Source organism: Amphiura filiformis, chromosome 7 (assembly GCF_039555335.1).
Source record: "Amphiura filiformis chromosome 7, Afil_fr2py, whole genome shotgun sequence".
In the NCBI taxonomy this organism is placed as follows: Eukaryota; Metazoa; Echinodermata; class Ophiuroidea; order Amphilepidida; family Amphiuridae; genus Amphiura; species Amphiura filiformis.
The window spans coordinates 67,733,034-67,750,790 of NC_092634.1; the positions used below are offsets into that span (position 1 = coordinate 67,733,034).

Here is a 17,757-nt window from a genome sequence, read left to right on the forward strand (position 1 = left end):
TTTAAGGCAATAATAGTGTAAAAATGATGCACCAAAAACTATTTTCCAAATTTTCCATTTTTAAAACTAAATTTTTACACAATAGGCCTAGCCTAATAATGTAAATAGGCCCTACAGTCCCCATGCAAATGGCTTCAATTGGACCTTCATTTTGAAAAATGGACAAGTCTTCCTTTTTGCTTCTGCTATGGACATCCACGTGTTATTTTTAAAACAATTGAATATATGAATACAAAAGCCACCTAAGTCCATACTTTGGCCAAATTGAGTTAAGCATGGGAAATTGTTGCTATACATAGGCCTGTCATATGCATGAAAGAACAACTCAAATTCATCCTCGGTGTCTATTGGGCATGTGAAAAATAGCATGTATGAAAGAATCACCCAATTCCATGATTTGAGTCTTGTAACACATTGATTGAAATCCAGTATGTATAAAAGTCCACTTGTAACACATTCATTGCTAGAGAATGACTTTTGAACAAAAATGGGTTTAATAAAGGAAAGTGTGTGGTTTATATTACATGGCAGAATGCTTATCAACATTATACATACCTGTGTGCTTTATTTTGTATTATCTTACTAGTGGTAATCTCATTCTAACATTGTTGTCTTTGTATATGATTCAAAAACCACCTAAGTCCAAAATTTAAAATGAACCCCACGAAGTCCCTGAAATGCTCATCGTCATACCTAATACAGGTTAATCCACTCATTTGCACGTAAAACTTGCCATATTGACCAGGTAAATCTAACTGAAGGAATTAAAATGATACACAGGTTTTTCTCTCAAAATAACTTCGCATGGACTTAGGTGGCTTTTGTATTCATGTATTCAATTGTTTATATTATACAATAATGGTGAAAACTTTTCAATGGCTTCAATTAGGCTTTCGTTTTACCAATTTGCGGCTGTTTCAAACTAAAGCGGTACCCAATAATAGTGCTAAAATTGACCCAAAAAATGGCAAATGGCTTCAATTGGGCCTTCATTGTCCAAAGGTTTCTCACCTCTATTGCCCCCAGACGCTGGTTGCCCTGATATATCAGATTTGTAGCCCTTTTGTACTTATTAGCCAATATTTGACCATTTTCGTCAAAGTTTTCCCCCTTAAAAGGTGTTTTTCCCCACTTTGTTCACCCTCTGAAAAAGTGCTTGCTACGTCACTGCCTCTAAGGGGTCCAAAACGCTCTCAAACACCCTCTCCTCCTCCACTTTTCTCATAGGGTGGACATCCCTGTTGGTGCCACATGCCACGGATTCGCCGGTCATTTGTCGGACGTTGAACGATTGAATATAAAACGCCTGCAGGATTATTAGCGGCCACAACGTATAGAGAGACGAACGAGAATCGGACCCCCAAATCCGGACATTTGTCGGACGTTGACCCCCAAATCCGGTCATTTGTCGGACGTTGAACGATCGAATATAAGACGCTTGCAGGATTATTAGCGGCCACAACGCATAGAGAAACGAACGGGAATCGGACCCCCAAATCCGGTCATTTGTCGGACGTTGAACATCGGATATAAGACGCCTGCAGGATTATTAGCGGCCACAACGCATAGAGAGACGAACGGGAATCGGACCCAAAATCCCACCGAATCTTCTGCCGGACTGGTGATTTTTCCACCGAATAAAATATTTTTGTATTCGGTGATGTACGTTGATCCAGTCCGTCGTAGTGTGACAGACCTATTAGCGTTAGGTAAGCTTAAAATTCGGACTAGCGGTGGTTCGGACAATTGCTGAGCCTCACGAAGCCTTCTCATTCATTCACGAATTTTGCTAGTGTTGGTGCTACAGGATTAATTTCGTAAAATATTGTTCGACTTATTTTAAAAAGTAGGGGGAAACTTATAAGTTGTGGACCCAATATTTGTCCCGTAAACATGATCCAAACTCACTCACTCTGCATCAAAGTTTGACATCAATTTAAACTCTCCATTTTTGGCATATCCAATGATATTAATAAAAGCATCATAATTAATCGCGCGCTGTGCCACACAGAGGTGATGCATCGATGCTGACGAAGATGGTGATGATTTATGTTTGTTATTAATTGTTCATTACACGATTTCTTGCGTTACAGTTACTTACATTGGCACATTGGAGAGAAATAACAAATATGGTAAGGAAGTATTATTTCTCTTTTCTCAGTTTGTACTGCTATGTTAAGGGGGTACTACACCCCTAGCCAATTTTGTGCCCATTTTTGCATTTTTCTCAAAAATTATAGCGTATTGGTGACCTGACAAGTAAGATATGTATATTATAGGGGCAAGGACTACAACTAGGGGTGGGCACTGACCCAAATTTTTTTCAGGAAGCAGTTTTTCTATGGCCAAATTTCATCAGGAAAAAGAATCTGTCAAAAAAAAATTCACCAGATGAAGTCTTATATCGGGTTTTGACGAAAATTCAAAATGGCCGCCAAAATAGGTGTTTTTAGGGATTTTACCACTATTAGTATAGTTTTAGGCCAAAAGCACCAAGTAATATGTCTTTCTATATGTTTTTGAGGCTGCTGATTCCATATCTGCCATTAATATAATGGCCATATGAATATCTAGATGGCTAAAATTCAAAATGGCCGCCAAAATAGGTGTTTTTTCAAGATTTTGCCACTTTTGTATAGGTTTAGGCCAGAAGCACCAAGTAATATGTCTTCCTATATGTTTTCGAGGCTGCTAATTCCAAATCTACCATTTCTATAATGGCCAAATGAATATTTAGGTTAGATAATAGTACAAATTCAAAATGGCCGCCAAAATCACCTTTTAAAAAAAAGACTTTCTGCGGACAGTGAGCCATTTATATATTGATTAATGTGTCTTTTTAGGTGTTTTCATTTCGCAGCCTATGAATCTCTACTTTATTAAGCGATATGATTAATAGTGGCAATAATCACCTCAGATAATACATTTTATAATGGTACATGAGGCACCATTATGTTAAATGTACCGCACCAAGGCATTTGTTTTTTATATTATTGGTAGGCACGACTGTATATGGTGTCAATTGTGTCATTTCAGCTTCATAACAGCTCACCATATAACAGCGGAAAAGCAAATATGAAGCCATAATATCGCTAAAGTGTTGCTGGATCACCGGGTAGTTCAGCTCTACAGCGAGGAATGCATGGTTAAGGCTTTCGCTAATCTAAGAAATGGATCCTTTGGGATCGGTAGAATAATATTTCAGTGTCCAAGGGCTAAGGGGAACAATATGGTGCCAGCCAAATTGAGGCAAGTGAAATGACAGAGGACTGGATCAAGAAGAGTGTCTGATGACAGCATAATCTCTGGGCAAAAGAATCCTCGCTGACTATGACCAATTCAAATCTCTACTCAAAAATCTGAAGATTGGTTTGATAAAGTCGGGCAATTCAATTAGGATATGAACGAAAATATTTAGGACATACACTGACATACGTGCAAAAACAGATACCTTCTAAAAGAAACAGAAGCAGAATTTGATGTCAAAAATGACTATAAAGGACGAAATTTACATGGACAATTGCATCGGGGAATACTTTTACAAAGCTACTTTCAATGCTACTGTTTCTAACTCATGGATCCGAAAGAATAAACAAGGAGCATCCAAAACCGAATCGGCTGAAGGGCCAGAGAAAAATGCGAGAATCAGAAAGAGAGCGAGAGAGAGAGGAAGGTGTTGCTAAGAGACTGCAGATGTAAGCCTTGAATTTTCGACATAGCCATTAGCCAGTGGTCATTGTATTTCTTGCTACGCTACGCCTAGACCCATCGACCATGTGGTCACTTACCTATCATGGCATTGAGCTTGTGACCAGCAGCTTTTGTGTATCGTTAAGTTCTGCGGTGACAACATTGTCTGCTCTATCGAGCGAGTGTTGGAGATTGAGATAATGTCATCCAAGTAGCGGTTCATGGCTCAGCGACTTGAAAATACATATGTGTTAGGTCTCCATTTGACCTCCATTGTTTGCAAGTGGAAGCAATATCAGCTCTGTTTGGCTCAGGCTCTGCATCATCACTGTCAATAAAGTGTCACTTGGAAAATCAACATTTTCTTGTTCCTCCTTACCAAAGACAATGTGTGAAATATGATGCTAGTGCTAGATCATCCAGACTGACTTCATAGTCTGGTAGGCATGACCATCTATCTGGATTTGATTGACCAAAGCTTAACAGAGCTCGGAGTACTTAATGGCATGCTTCTTGTAGTCTAATTGCTAGTGTATAGGCATTCAAAGTGCTCAACTCTGACAAAATATTGAAGTCAGGGTATACCAACTTGTTTATTGGATTCAAGGCATCCTGCATCTGCAGGCTCTTAGCAACACTTTGTTCTTGAATCAGTCCTCTGTTAGTTCACTTGTCACAATTTGGCTGACATTGATTATTTGCGAATATTGGCTACTGTTTCTTTGACACTGAAATATCACTCTACCGATCACAATTCAAGCATCCATTTCTTAAATTAGCGATACACTTGAACTTGCATTCCTCATTGTAGGGCTGATCTACCCGCTAACCCAGCAAGACTTAAATAGCGATATTGTGGCTTCATGTTTGTTTTTGAGCTGCTATGGTGAACCTGAAATTACACAATTGACATACAGTTGTGCGTACTAAAAAACCTTGGTGCAGTACATTTGCCATAATGGTGCCTCTTGTACCATTATGAATATATTATCAGATATTGCCACAATCATTAATCAAATGTGATTATTATCAAGTAGAGATTCATAGTCTGCGACATGAAAACACCAAAAAGACATTTTTATCACTCAATATAAATGGGTCCCTGTCAGCAAATTCTTTAAAAAAGGTGATCTTTTTGGCGGCCATTTAAAATTTGTGCCATATTTGATCTAGATATTCATATGACCATTATATAAATTATATGGAATCAGCGGCGTCAAAAACATATGGAAAGACATATTACTTGGTGCTTTTGGCCTAAAACTATACAAAAAGTAGCATAAACTTGAAAAACAACACCTATTTTGGGGGCCATTTTGAATTTTAGCCATCTAGATATACATAGGCCCTATTGCCATTATATTAATGGCAGATTTGGAATCAGCGGCCTCAAAAACATATATAAAGACACATTACTTGGTGCATTTGACCTAAAACTATACAGAAAGTGGCATAATCTTGAAAAAACACCTATTTTGGCGGCCATTTTGAATTTTAGCCATCTAGATATTCATATGGCCATTATATTAATGGCAGATATGGAATCAGCAGCCTCAAAAACATATAGAAAGACATATTACTTGGTGCTTTTGGCCTAAAACTATACTAATAGTGGTAAAATCCCTAAAAAAACACCTATTTTGGCGGCCATTTTGAATTTTCGTCAAAACCCGATATAAGACTTCATCTGGTGAAAATTTTTTTTGACAGATTCTTTTTCCTGATGCAATTTGGCCATAGAAAAACTGGTTCCTGTGTAATTTTGCAGAAAAAAGTCCTTGTGTGCCCATCCCTACTACAACTACTGTACTGAAAATTCAGCAGCTCAAGGCAATTAGTTCTTGATTTATTGATCAAATATTGGTTTTCCCTCATATTTGACTGTAACTCCACAACTGTTGTCTGTGCTGAAATAAAATTTCCAGTGCAGTAGTAGTAGTCCTTGCCTATAATATACATACCTTACTTGTCACCAATGCGCTATAATTTTTGAGAAAAATGCAAAAATAGGCACAAAATTGGGCAGGGGTGTAGTACCCCCTTAAAACAAATCGAAACAAAATGTACCAGACATATATTTGTCATAAAACGAAGAGAAGACGATAATTAAACTGATTAAATAATTGTAATGATATGCAATCAATGAAATCTAAAACACTATAATAAAATCTTTCAAAATGAGTTTTTCCCGAAAATGTCATTCTGAAATCTTCAAAATGAAACGTTGCGCAGACAAATATCTTAAAGGTGGGCAAGTGTCTACCTTTGGGCGGACAATTATCCACCTCAACACATCATAAAGGAATTTTATCGATAAAAAATTAGTTTGAAAGATTTTATTTTAATGTTTTAAATTTGATCATATTATAACTTTAAAATCTAAAACACTAAAGTAACATCTTTCCAAATGTTCTTTCAATAATTCTGAAATCTTCAAAATGGAAGTATTTGCCGACAACTTTCTTAAAGGTGGACAATAATTTTCTATCTTTAGGCGGACAATTGTCTACCTCAAAACATCGTAGAGGAATTTTATCGATAAAAATTATTATCGATAAAAGATTTTATTTTAGTGTTTTAAATTTGATCATATTATAACTTTAAAATCTAAAACACTAAAGTAACATCTTTCCAAATGTTCTTTCAAAAATTCTGAAATCTTCAAAATGGAAGTATTTGCCGACAACTTTCTTAAAGGTGGACAATAATTTTCTATCTTTAGGCGGACAATTGTCTCCCTCAAAACATCGTAGAGGAATTTTATCGATAAAAATTATCATTGATAAAAGATTTTATGTTAGTGTTTTATATTTCATCGTGCTTGATCTTTTCCACACATTTGTTTAATGAACCTGCTGTTCCCGGTATACACGTGGGTCTTGAAGACACCAACCGGGGGTGTGGAGGGGTTGGGTGGGGCACATCATTAATATTTTGGTGGGTAGGCCTATGTTCCCCGGAATTCGGAGATGGTTATTGGTCTTTTGGAGCTAACGGCTTACTGGTGGAAGAGAGTCTTTCGGAGCTCCGACCGGTCAAAATTAATGATCTTTCTTGGCTGTTTTTGCCTGAGAAAAAAAACCCAGAAAATTGAGTAATGAGCAATAATTTAGAGGTGTTTTAAAGCTGAAGTGATCGAAATCAGGGGTCTTTCAGCTTGGGCTTTCAGCACGCTAATTTGGATTTTCAGTTGTCTTTCGGGAGTTGTCAGCTGCGTGGACCAAAAAACAGGGATCTTTCGGAGGTACGAGCATACCAGTATGGTCATTTGTGTCCCGGGGGACCAGGCACTTAGAGTAAAGATGTGTACATATTTCTCAAGTAGCGCGCTTTTCACTAATCTTTGTTACTACCATCCTTACATTTTAAGGCCGGTTATAAGCAATTTGACGATGCCGAAAAGATGCCTATGCCCACAGGTATACAGAATTGTCCTCCGGGATTAGAATACCTCACTCGACTGGACCAGTTATTGGTACACAAAAAAGTTGAAGTAATGGAAGGTACGTAATATTTAACCGCATGAATGCTACATGCTCTTTGACTACAAGAACATCAAATAATCTATGATAATGTATGGGAGCCAATTAGGAACATTGTAAGAGCCAGATAGCTGGATTGAGTTTAAATATTAGAGACGGTATTTTAATTGGTCATTCAGCTCAGGTGAGGATATTACGTAATTAAACGTTAAAATTGGGGGTTATCTTCCAGGGGTGTGTGGATTTCAACTGGAAAAGCATATTTTGAGTAAATTTAAATTATACTTAAGGGATCTGGAATGAGCGTTTTGAGCGTTTCGACAGTATTTGTTGCGGGACATGAGAGCACACCAGACATATCGAATTGCATTCTGAATACGGAGAATGTCTTTCTGATATCAAATAATTTTCATTTTTTGAAGTTCACGATATAATACAAATTTTATGACAAATTATTAAAATTTGATATTGTTCATATTTTTGATATATAACAGTCCTCGAAGTAAATTTTATAAATCTAATGATATATTCTTAAAGTTTATGTAGCTGGGAGGAAAAGCCGACGATCAATTGAAAATTCTGACCTTTCATATTGAAGATATGGATTTTTTTCGCAAAAAGACCTAATTTTTATTTGTGTTTTGGGAAAAAAATCCATATCTTCAATACGAAAGGTCAAAATTTTCAATTAATCGTCGGCTTTTCATCCCACCACAATAAATACTGTCCAAACGTTCATACCCCATCCCTTAAGAAATGTGTGATTATATAATGTCATTGCGCCCCCCCCCCCTGGAGGTGACACGTATTTTCTTTTCAGCGTCGCTGTCACCCAAAGACCCCATACACATGCTCTGTCACCCGAAGCCCATTCCATTTGATCTTTCACCTAAAGATCCCTATTTTTCAATTTGAATAACAACTTTCATTTATCACTCAGTGATTTTGTTACTTATTTTGAAAAAAAGGTAATCCCCCCCCATGACCCCATATTTTTTACATTTTGCTCTCATGCCAAATATCATGCTCACACCCAATGATCCCATACTTTTTTTACATTTTGCTCTCACCAAATGCCTCAACCTGTGAAAGTGTCAGCCCTACACCTATATCCATTTCTTATTGATGTGGCCCCCGTGGTCACTGCCCTGGAAAGAGCTTGCAAAAGTTTGCGATGACATCTATGGCACGTATTGTATACAATGGAACAGTGAAACCTGGTTTCTCGGCGATAAACCTGTTTTTTTAGACCGATAACCCTGGCCGATTCTAAAACCAATTTCTCGATTTGAGAAGCCAAGCTTTTTTGAAAACGGCCGAGAAGCCTAGTTTTCCGATCAAGAAACCAGGTTTTTCAAAAACCTTGCTGATCGAATTTGATCAAAACTATTGGTTTATCGATTGAAAAAACCAGGTTTATCGATTTGAAAAGCAGTTTTTGAAAAACATTCGTTTTCGCCGAGAAACCTGGTTTATGGCTAATAAAGTATATTAAATTAGACCTCGAATGATTTTATTTTTCCCCATTTATTTTATTGTTTTGTTTTGTTACACAGTATTCACAGGAATAGATTTTCAAAACCGATGTCATAAAGAACACGTTTGGACAAGAGGTTTACTATGTTGGTGAACGTAAGTGGAAGAATTAGTGTTATATCACTATCAGGGTCCTAACAATAACTCGGGGGACAATTGTTTTTGTAACTGTCGAGGTACTCTCTGACAATAAAATACATATGCGTACGTCGTATGTGTGCTGATAATAGAGACATTGCGATTTCCAAACGCAGGACGTGGAACGCACGTTTTCACGTACGTTTTTACGCACGTTAATACGGTGTTAAATATTGCTAGTCTCGGTTCCAAACTGGATTGTGCTCATTCGTCACGAATGAGAACAATTCAGCTGGAAAAAGACTATAATACTTGATCTAATCTAATCTAGGTCGATAGAGGGCATAGTGATTGAAAAAATAACAGTAAGCTGAGTCTCTGCCTAGTTCAAACAGGCAGCTTTTGATTTTGACTAAAATTTTGACCTACATGCTGATTAAACTTAATTGGTTTTTTGTGCTCCCCAAATATTATAGTTGCCCAAAAACATATATTTTGGTAGATTAAAGATCACTTCATCCATACATCATGACTTTACTTTCAAAATGAGACTTTTTCGTCCTGAAAATTGGGCGCGTTGCACGGACTTGAGACATGAGGTAAAATCAGCATATTCCAACGTAGCATCTGCGTTTTATTCTATATACGTTGGAATACAAAATGGGAAATCGCAATGTCATTTTTTGTACGCAAAGTATCGCACACATTTCAATAGACAAACTCTGCGTATGAATATTGCGTTTAAATTTAGTCCATTTTTATCACATCGCTGTACCTTTATTATAATGATTTGTTACAAACAAAAAGGATCATAATAATAATTAGACTTTCCTTCGTATGTTCATTATCTTTGACTGTCTTTAACATATTGTGAAATGGACAAATTTTCAACGATGTATCCACGTCGATTTCGCACGTGGAAAAAATAGCTAAATACGTGACCTCGCTTCGATACAGAGTGGTTTTGAATAGATCAACGTACGTCCGATGTCTACGTTTGGAAATCGCAATGTCTCTAATATTGCTAGAAACCCCGGGCTAGAAACGTGTTAGCGTTAATGATTGTATCAAAATACCCTTATACGCGTTGTACTTTCTTTTTTTTTCTTTCTTTTTTCCATTTTTATTCACCTGTACTTGGGCCTGGTGGAAGGGAAAAAAGAACATACAGATATGGTCCACCAGACCCCATTTTAATTACGGTAACCAAGATAGATGCAAAGATACAATCAGATTATGACAATGAGATTTAAATAATACTTGATACTGTAATACTTTTACGTGTAAAGTACGGAATTAAACGCATCGAATTGTTTATTTAAATGTTATTGTTAACTTATATATTTGTGTACTGAAAGCTACTGAAGTATGACACGTGAATAACATCATGTAGTAAACAAAATGGCCTATAATGGCCGCCTATTGTCTAGACCCAGGCTACATCTTCCGGTTTGGTTACGTCATTTTAGATGCCCATCCCATTGTTCATTATTCCTGGTATAATATAAACAGAAACGTTTTACACTGAACTAAGCCTTATGTACCACAAGGCACGATCGAAGAGGATAGGTAATTAAGGTTATAATAACATGAATAATAAGAATATGAATAATAATAAGAAGAACACCAACAACCCAGCAAACACCGTTTTCGACATCATTCGCAAAAGCTTATATTAAAAGGTTGTCAGAAAACGTTTAAATGTCGGGTTATATAAAGGGTACATTAATGAAAAAGTAGGTAATGGTGAATCCAACGGACGAGGACACAAAACACATCAAGGATCAATAAATGATACAAGAGGATACCTTGAATAAGAACAACAGGAAAGAAAAAAGCAAGGTACACCAACTTGATGTGGGGAAACAAGTAAAATGCATACTGTCTAGTCTGCATTTTACTTGTTTCCCCACATCAAGTTGGTGTACCTTGCTTTTTTCTTTCCTGGTACATTAATGGTATAAAACGGTTTCATAACATTTGTTGGTAATTTATTGCACAGCAAACACAACTGTTTTTACAGAAAACAATTAAATATCGGGTTATATTAAGGGTATAAAAACGTTTTAATAACATTCTTAAAACATTTTTGAAAACTTGGTACAAATCATTCTAAACAGAATGTTATTTTGGGGTTGAAAAAGTATTTTGCAAAAAATGTTTGCCCAAAATATTTACAATAACGTTTTTAAAATGTTTTCACGACCGTTACATAACCCGACATTTAAATGTTCTTAAAACGTTTTGTAAAAAACATTTTAAGAAGATTTCTTCTGTATTTGATGTTATTTTAAGTGTTGACAAAATATTTGGCCAAAAATGTTTGCAAAAATAGTTTACAATGACATTTCGAAAAACATTTTAAAAATAGTGGTTGTAGTGTGTATTCATACAAAACGTTTTAAAACGATTTCATGACCTATATATGACCCGACATTTTAATGTTATTAACACGTTTTACCTAAAGCAAAACCCAAAATATAACTTATTTAAAACGTTTTAAAAACGTTTTTGTGTTTGCTGGGAAACTATTCTTGCTTTTTATAGAATCATCGTTTTGTATGCGCTGTTGTTGTCAAACCAAACGGACATTCAATATGACAATAAGGGATAACAACGGCAAGGTAAACTGCTTCTGTTGGTACTTAAGGGCTCGGATAGCGACGTTTACACAGTATTTTTGTGGGACCTGAGAGCACATCAGACACATCAAATTACATTCTAAATACGAGGAATCCTTCTAATAACAAATAATTTTTTTTTGAAATACAAATTGTACTCAACTGGCAGTAACTCTTTTTGCTGTGTTATCATGGTAACTAAAAATCGTACTAGTGCAAACTATTTCTTTTCTGATTATTATTATAACATTTGTATAACAAGACAATTATTTTGAGACCATTTTTAGCAAAATTGGGAAATTTGTTGGTGTTTAACACCCATGGAGGCCAACTGTCAACCTTTGACCTATTTGCCAACAACTTAATACTGATTAGTCGTTAAGTAGGACATGTTTTCTGAATCCTAGTGACCATGGTGACCTATAGAATATTTTGGAATAGCTTTTAACCAAAGTGGGATCAATTTTGAGTTTTGACCCCTGTGTAAACTTTAACCCTAGATTTTTCGCAATGCTCAAGGGTGCCCACTGGGCACCCAATATACTCACTATGTCAATATTTAAGTAAAATATGTTAGTCATATCCAACTTTACATGCACTCACAAGCAAGTTGAACCTTACTATTTATATTGATGATACAAAAATGCACGATCTACACCAGGCACAAAAGAAACTCGTCAGTTATATTCATCCTTGCTGTTCAATAACTTGATAATTGCGGATTATTCTGAAATATACATTTTGTTAATTGGACTTTTCTTTCTCTTTTGACACCCTGTTCGTGAACATTGAGCAAGAATTGACCAAGCTATGCGCCTCCAAACTCTCAAACCCCAAAATGAAAAGTTGCAATTTTAACGATTCAATTGTGCCTGTTACACTGTGTGCTTTATTGATTGGCCCGTGGTGCTTGTGTGCAATACAACGATGCGTTCCCATTGAAAATCGTTGAAAATGCAACTTTTTATTTTGGGGTTTGAGGCTTTGGAGGCGCATATCTTGGTCAATTCTTGTTCGTTTTTCACGAACAGGGTGTCAAAATGAGAAAGCAAAGTCCAATTAACAAAATGTATATTTCAGAATAATCCAAAATGATCAAGTTATTGAACAGCAAGGATGAATATAACTGACGAGTTTCTTTTTGTGCCTGGTGTACATGAAGCCCAAGGACTTGGAGCAAATCTACTACATACGTAACAACTTTTAAGCTGACTTCACTGACTTGGAACCATTTACTATTGAGTGTAGAGTAGCTCTGGATCCTATTAACCCTAACACTATATAAACCCTAACCGTAAATCAGTTAACTCTAAATCACACGTAAGGCGGGGATTCTATTATTTTTACGAATTCCTGTTTCAGGAAACGATGAAACTATTTAGACCATGGAAATGCTGCTCGGGTATGGGTAGTTGTTGGTGTGCCGGTACTTGTGATACTTGTACAGATGAAATCACTGTGGAATGTCCTCCTGGAGAAGTCATTGGAAAAATAAAACACTCGTAAGAAATGAAAGGGTCGTGCGCATGACCTGGAATACAGGTAACACAACTTCTATGTCCCCTCCCCCTCTAACAAATGTTTGAATAAATCAATATATTTTCAGCCGATTTTAAAAATTGAGAAAAAAACATGATATAGAATAACATGTTGTGCATCTTCAGTGTTAAAACCGTGGAATTCCATTGATTCTATGACAAGTTCAACTGAACACAATTTTACCATGTTTAAAAAGTTACAGTGCAGTAAACCCTTTTTTCAAAGCGGGAAAGTCATTCTGTGATTCAACTGTTTAAATAAATCAATAATTTGGATATCACGTGTTGTGAGTAGTTGAACACAATAGTTAGACGAGTCAATTTATGTACCAAAATGGGTGCACCTAGACAAAAATGAAACACCAATGTTTTTGATTGCTAGTGAGTCCAAATTTACGCCCTCCTGAACAACATATCCAAAAAAGGCAAAAAAGGTCACAGGGGAAAAATGTTAATTTGCATATTCCCAAAATGGCCGCTAATGCAGGCTTCAAATTTCAAAATTGGGGGGAATATGGGTAAAAATCATCTTATTGTATTCCTCTCATTTTTAGGATTCAGTAAAAGCATGGTTTGACCTTTCTCCGATGTATAGTTCTTGAGTTATAGGCATAAAGGTCAAATGTCAAATTTTGGTATCCATGATTACCATGTACAGGAATCTAAAAATCAAAAATGCTCCGATTTCGCTCAAAGTGGTCTCAAATTGTTCCGGTTGGAAACAAAATTTATCCAAAGAATACTTTGCCATATCTCAGATGTTTCGTTACCTGAGTAACAATGCAACAAATTCAAAGCCCATTGGATCATGTTAATCTTGATCTATTTTGTGATGTTCCACAGGTAACAAAATACCTGAGATATAGCAAACTATTCTTTGTTTGAATGTTGTTCCAAGTGGAACAATTTGAGACCACTTTGAGGAAATTGGAGCATGTTTATTTTTTTTACCTCTGTACATAATGGTGGAGACTAAAATGGTACATTTGACTTGTATGCCTATAACCCAAGAGCTATACATCGGATGTAGGTCAAACTATACTTTTTCTGAATCCTAATAATGAGATCAATACAATTATATGTATTTTTTTATCCACTTTCCCCCAATTTTGAAATGTGAGGCCGGCATAGCGGCAATTTTGGAAATATGCAAAGTAACATTTTTTCCCTGTGCACCTTTATGCTCTTGTTGGATATGTTGTTCAGGAGGGTATTTAGAGTCAATTAGCAAGCAAAAACATTGGTGTTCCATTTTTGTCTAGCTCATACGTAATTTAACTCGTCTAAATACCATGTTTTAAAAGTTGCAAAGTTGTAACGTACTAAAGTGCATGCTAAAGGTAATTTTCAGTCAAGGTAATATTGATCTGAAAAGATTTCAGAATGCAATTCGAAATATGTCTGATGTACTCTCATGTCCCACAAAAAATACTGTTGAAACGTTCATACCAGAGCCCTTAAGCGCATGGATATTTTGCAATATCATGCTTGTATCAACTCAATATTTTAAATTTGATTAAATGATTTTGAATTTTTAAAGTCGGTTGAATTATATTGATTTATTCAAACATTTACCAGGGGGAACTTAGGGAGCGATCGTTATTTATGGCAGGGGGGTTGGGTAAATTTAGGGGGGAACACAAAATGTTTTTGTGGTCTTGAGGGGGAACCTGAAATTTTAGTTGAACCAGGAGGGGGATTGTTAAATTTTAAATGGAGAAAATTGGGAAAACAAGGGGAACGCGAAAATTTTGAGCGGACGCGAGGGGGGAACGCGAATTTTTTTGTCGATATATTTGCCAAAACACCCATTCCCCCCCCTGCCGTAAATAACGATCGGTCCCTTAGAAGTTCTGTTACCTGTCTGTATATACAATAGTACTTAAACATGTTAGCTCGCGTGAACAAAATAGGTACCCAGTACGCGGGATAGACTTGGGAACAGTCTTATTACAGTGAACTTTTATGCGCTTCAATCCGTCGATAATAATGTAACCTGCTACCACGAAATGAGCATAAAGTCGCAAGTTGGTAGTTTCGAGACGCCCTGGCTGCTGTTTTGGTACATGGCGTTCTTTGTTTCATACGTACCTGTTCAAGTAGTATGTCTGTATGCCCTTTGTGAATTGGGTACAATGAGCCATTCACGAAGAACATACTACTGCATGGTGCGCGGCAAACAAATAACATCAACTCAGTCAGCCAGGATGTCTCGAAACTACAAACTTGCGACTTTACGCTCATTTCGTGGTAACATATGGGAGGGCAGTATTTTATGGCGCGAACATTAGAATCTGCCGACAAAAACATGCTTGAAAAACCATAGCGTGTATCCTAAAACATGTGAGTATGCGGGTCCCCGGTGCGGGTCCAATGCCAGTTCGGTCGAAAAGTGATGGACAACGTTTGAACCAAACACCAAAGAAAGATTTTGGAACTTTATACACAGCTTTTTTTTGTTGATCAACCATGTCAACCGGGGACTGATTTTATACCAACAATAGGGGACACATTATTAACTGTTTGTAGTCAATTGCACATCTCAACTAAACTGGGCGCTCCTGTTGCAGTGACGTCCACGGTTGGAATGTAACGTTTAACGTTTGACACCAAACTGGGGCGCAGTGACGTCCGCGGTTGGAATGTAAAGTTTCATAAAAAAAGTCCACGTTTAACAGCAAACTCATACGCCCACATATGCTGCACGACACACAATGCAATATGATTCACCCAGTATAGATTCGAAACCGCACTGATGTTTTGTCTATTTCCGGTAAAATATATACCCCCTATTGAAGACACGCCCTTCTTCCACACGTACAGAGGGAGTGTGAATTTCAAATCGGTTACATGGGTGACTCCATTTGAAATCTACACCCCCTGTGTGGAAGAAAAAGGTGATGTTTTCCATTGCGGGGTATGGATTTCAACTGGAATAGCTAATTTTGTGTTTGCTTTTATATCAGAGGGAGCAAGTGGTATCCTCATTTAGCAGTGAAAGATACCGACGATAATACCTTGTTTGATATTTGGGGTCCGTGTTGTCTATGTCAGTGCATATGTTATCATCCCGATCTCAATTTTAAGGTACGTATATCAATGATATAATGATCAATGGTTCGATCCATGATCGATTGACTGAGTGATTGATCAAAAGAGCCGCAAAAAGTATTTCCTTAAACATTCCTAAAACAAATTAGTCATAATTACCAATTAAGTTTCAGCTGAAAAGACAATAACTCAATCAACCATAATGTTATGGCCAAAATGCTTCCAGCATGATACCTGTTACCAACTGTCAACATTTTACAACCAATTACCCGCGCAGTTAAATTTAGGGGGGAACACAAAATGTTTTTGTGGTCTTGAGGGGGGAACCTGAAATTTTTAGTTGAACCAGTAGGGGGGATTGTTAAATTTTAAAGGGAGAAAATTGGGAAGACAAGGGGGAACGCGAAAATTTTGAGCGGATGCGAGGGGGGGAACGCGAAATTTTTTGTCGATATATTTGCCAAAACACCCATTCCCCCCTGCCGTAAATAACGATCGGTCCCTTAGAAGTTCTGTTACCTGTCTGTATATACAATAGTACTTAAACATGTTAGCTCGCGTGAACAAAATAGGTACCCAGTACGCGGGATAGACTTGGGAACAGTCTTATTACAGTGAACTTTTATGCGCTTCAATCCGTCGATAATAATGTAACCTGCTACCACGAAATGAGCATAAAGTCGCAAGTTGGTAGTTTCGAGACGCCCTGGCTGCTGTTTTGGTACATGGCGTTCTTTGTTTCATACGTACCTGTTCAAGTAGTATGTCTGTATGCCCTTTGTGAATTGGGTACAATGAGCCATTCACGAAGAACATACTACTGCATGGTGCGCGGCAAACAAATAACATCAACTCAGTCAGCCAGGATGTCTCGAAACTACAAACTTGCGACTTTACGCTCATTTCGTGGTAACATATGGGAGGGCAGTATTTTATGGCGCGAACATTAGAATCTGCCGACAAAAACATGCTTGAAAAACCATAGCGTGTATCCTAAAACATGTGAGTATGCGGGTCCCCGGTGCGGGTCCAATGCCAGTTCGGTCGAAAAGTGATGGACAACGTTTGAACCAAACACCAAAGAAAGATTTTGGAACTTTATACACAGCTTTTTTTTGTTGATCAACCATGTCAACCGGGGACTGATTTTTATACCAACAATAGGGGACACATTATTAACTGTTTGTAGTCAATTGCACATCTCAACTAAACTGGGCGCTCCTGTTGCAGTGACGTCCACGGTTGGAATGTAACGTTTAACGTTTGACACCAAACTGGGGCGCAGTGACGTCCGCGGTTGGAATGTAAAGTTTCATAAAAAAAGTCCACGTTTAACAGCAAACTCATACGCCCACATATGCTGCACGACACACAATGCAATATGATTCACCCAGTATAGATTCGAAACCGCACTGATGTTTTGTCTATTTCCGGTAAAATATATACCCCCTATTGAAGACACGCCCTTCTTCCACACGTACAGAGGAGTGTGAATTTCAAATCGGTTACATGGGTGACTCCATTTGAAATCTACACCCCTGTGTGGAAGAAAAAGGTGATGTTTTCCATTGCGGGGTATGGATTTCAACTGGAATAGCTAATTTTGTGTTTGCTTTTATATCAGAGGGAGCAAGTGGTATCCTCATTTAGCAGTGAAAGATACCGACGATAATACCTTGTTTGATATTTGGGGTCCGTGTTGTCTATGTCAGTGCATATGTTATCATCCCGATCTCAATTTTAAGGTACGTATATCAATGA

The 17,757-nt window shown here is 37.2% G+C and overlaps 1 long non-coding RNA gene across 1 annotated transcript; it reads left to right on the forward strand.

Moving 5' to 3' along the window:
• The first annotated feature begins 2,090 nt into the window (after positions 1-2,090).
• On the forward strand, positions 2,091-16,034 carry LOC140157530 (uncharacterized). The gene is made up of 6 exons (XR_011859699.1): positions 2,091-2,132; positions 7,061-7,193; positions 8,729-8,804; positions 11,334-11,410; positions 12,770-12,909; positions 15,912-16,034. It is a non-coding gene; the product is annotated as an uncharacterized lncRNA (long non-coding RNA).
• The last annotated feature ends 1,723 nt before the right edge of the window (positions 16,035-17,757 follow it).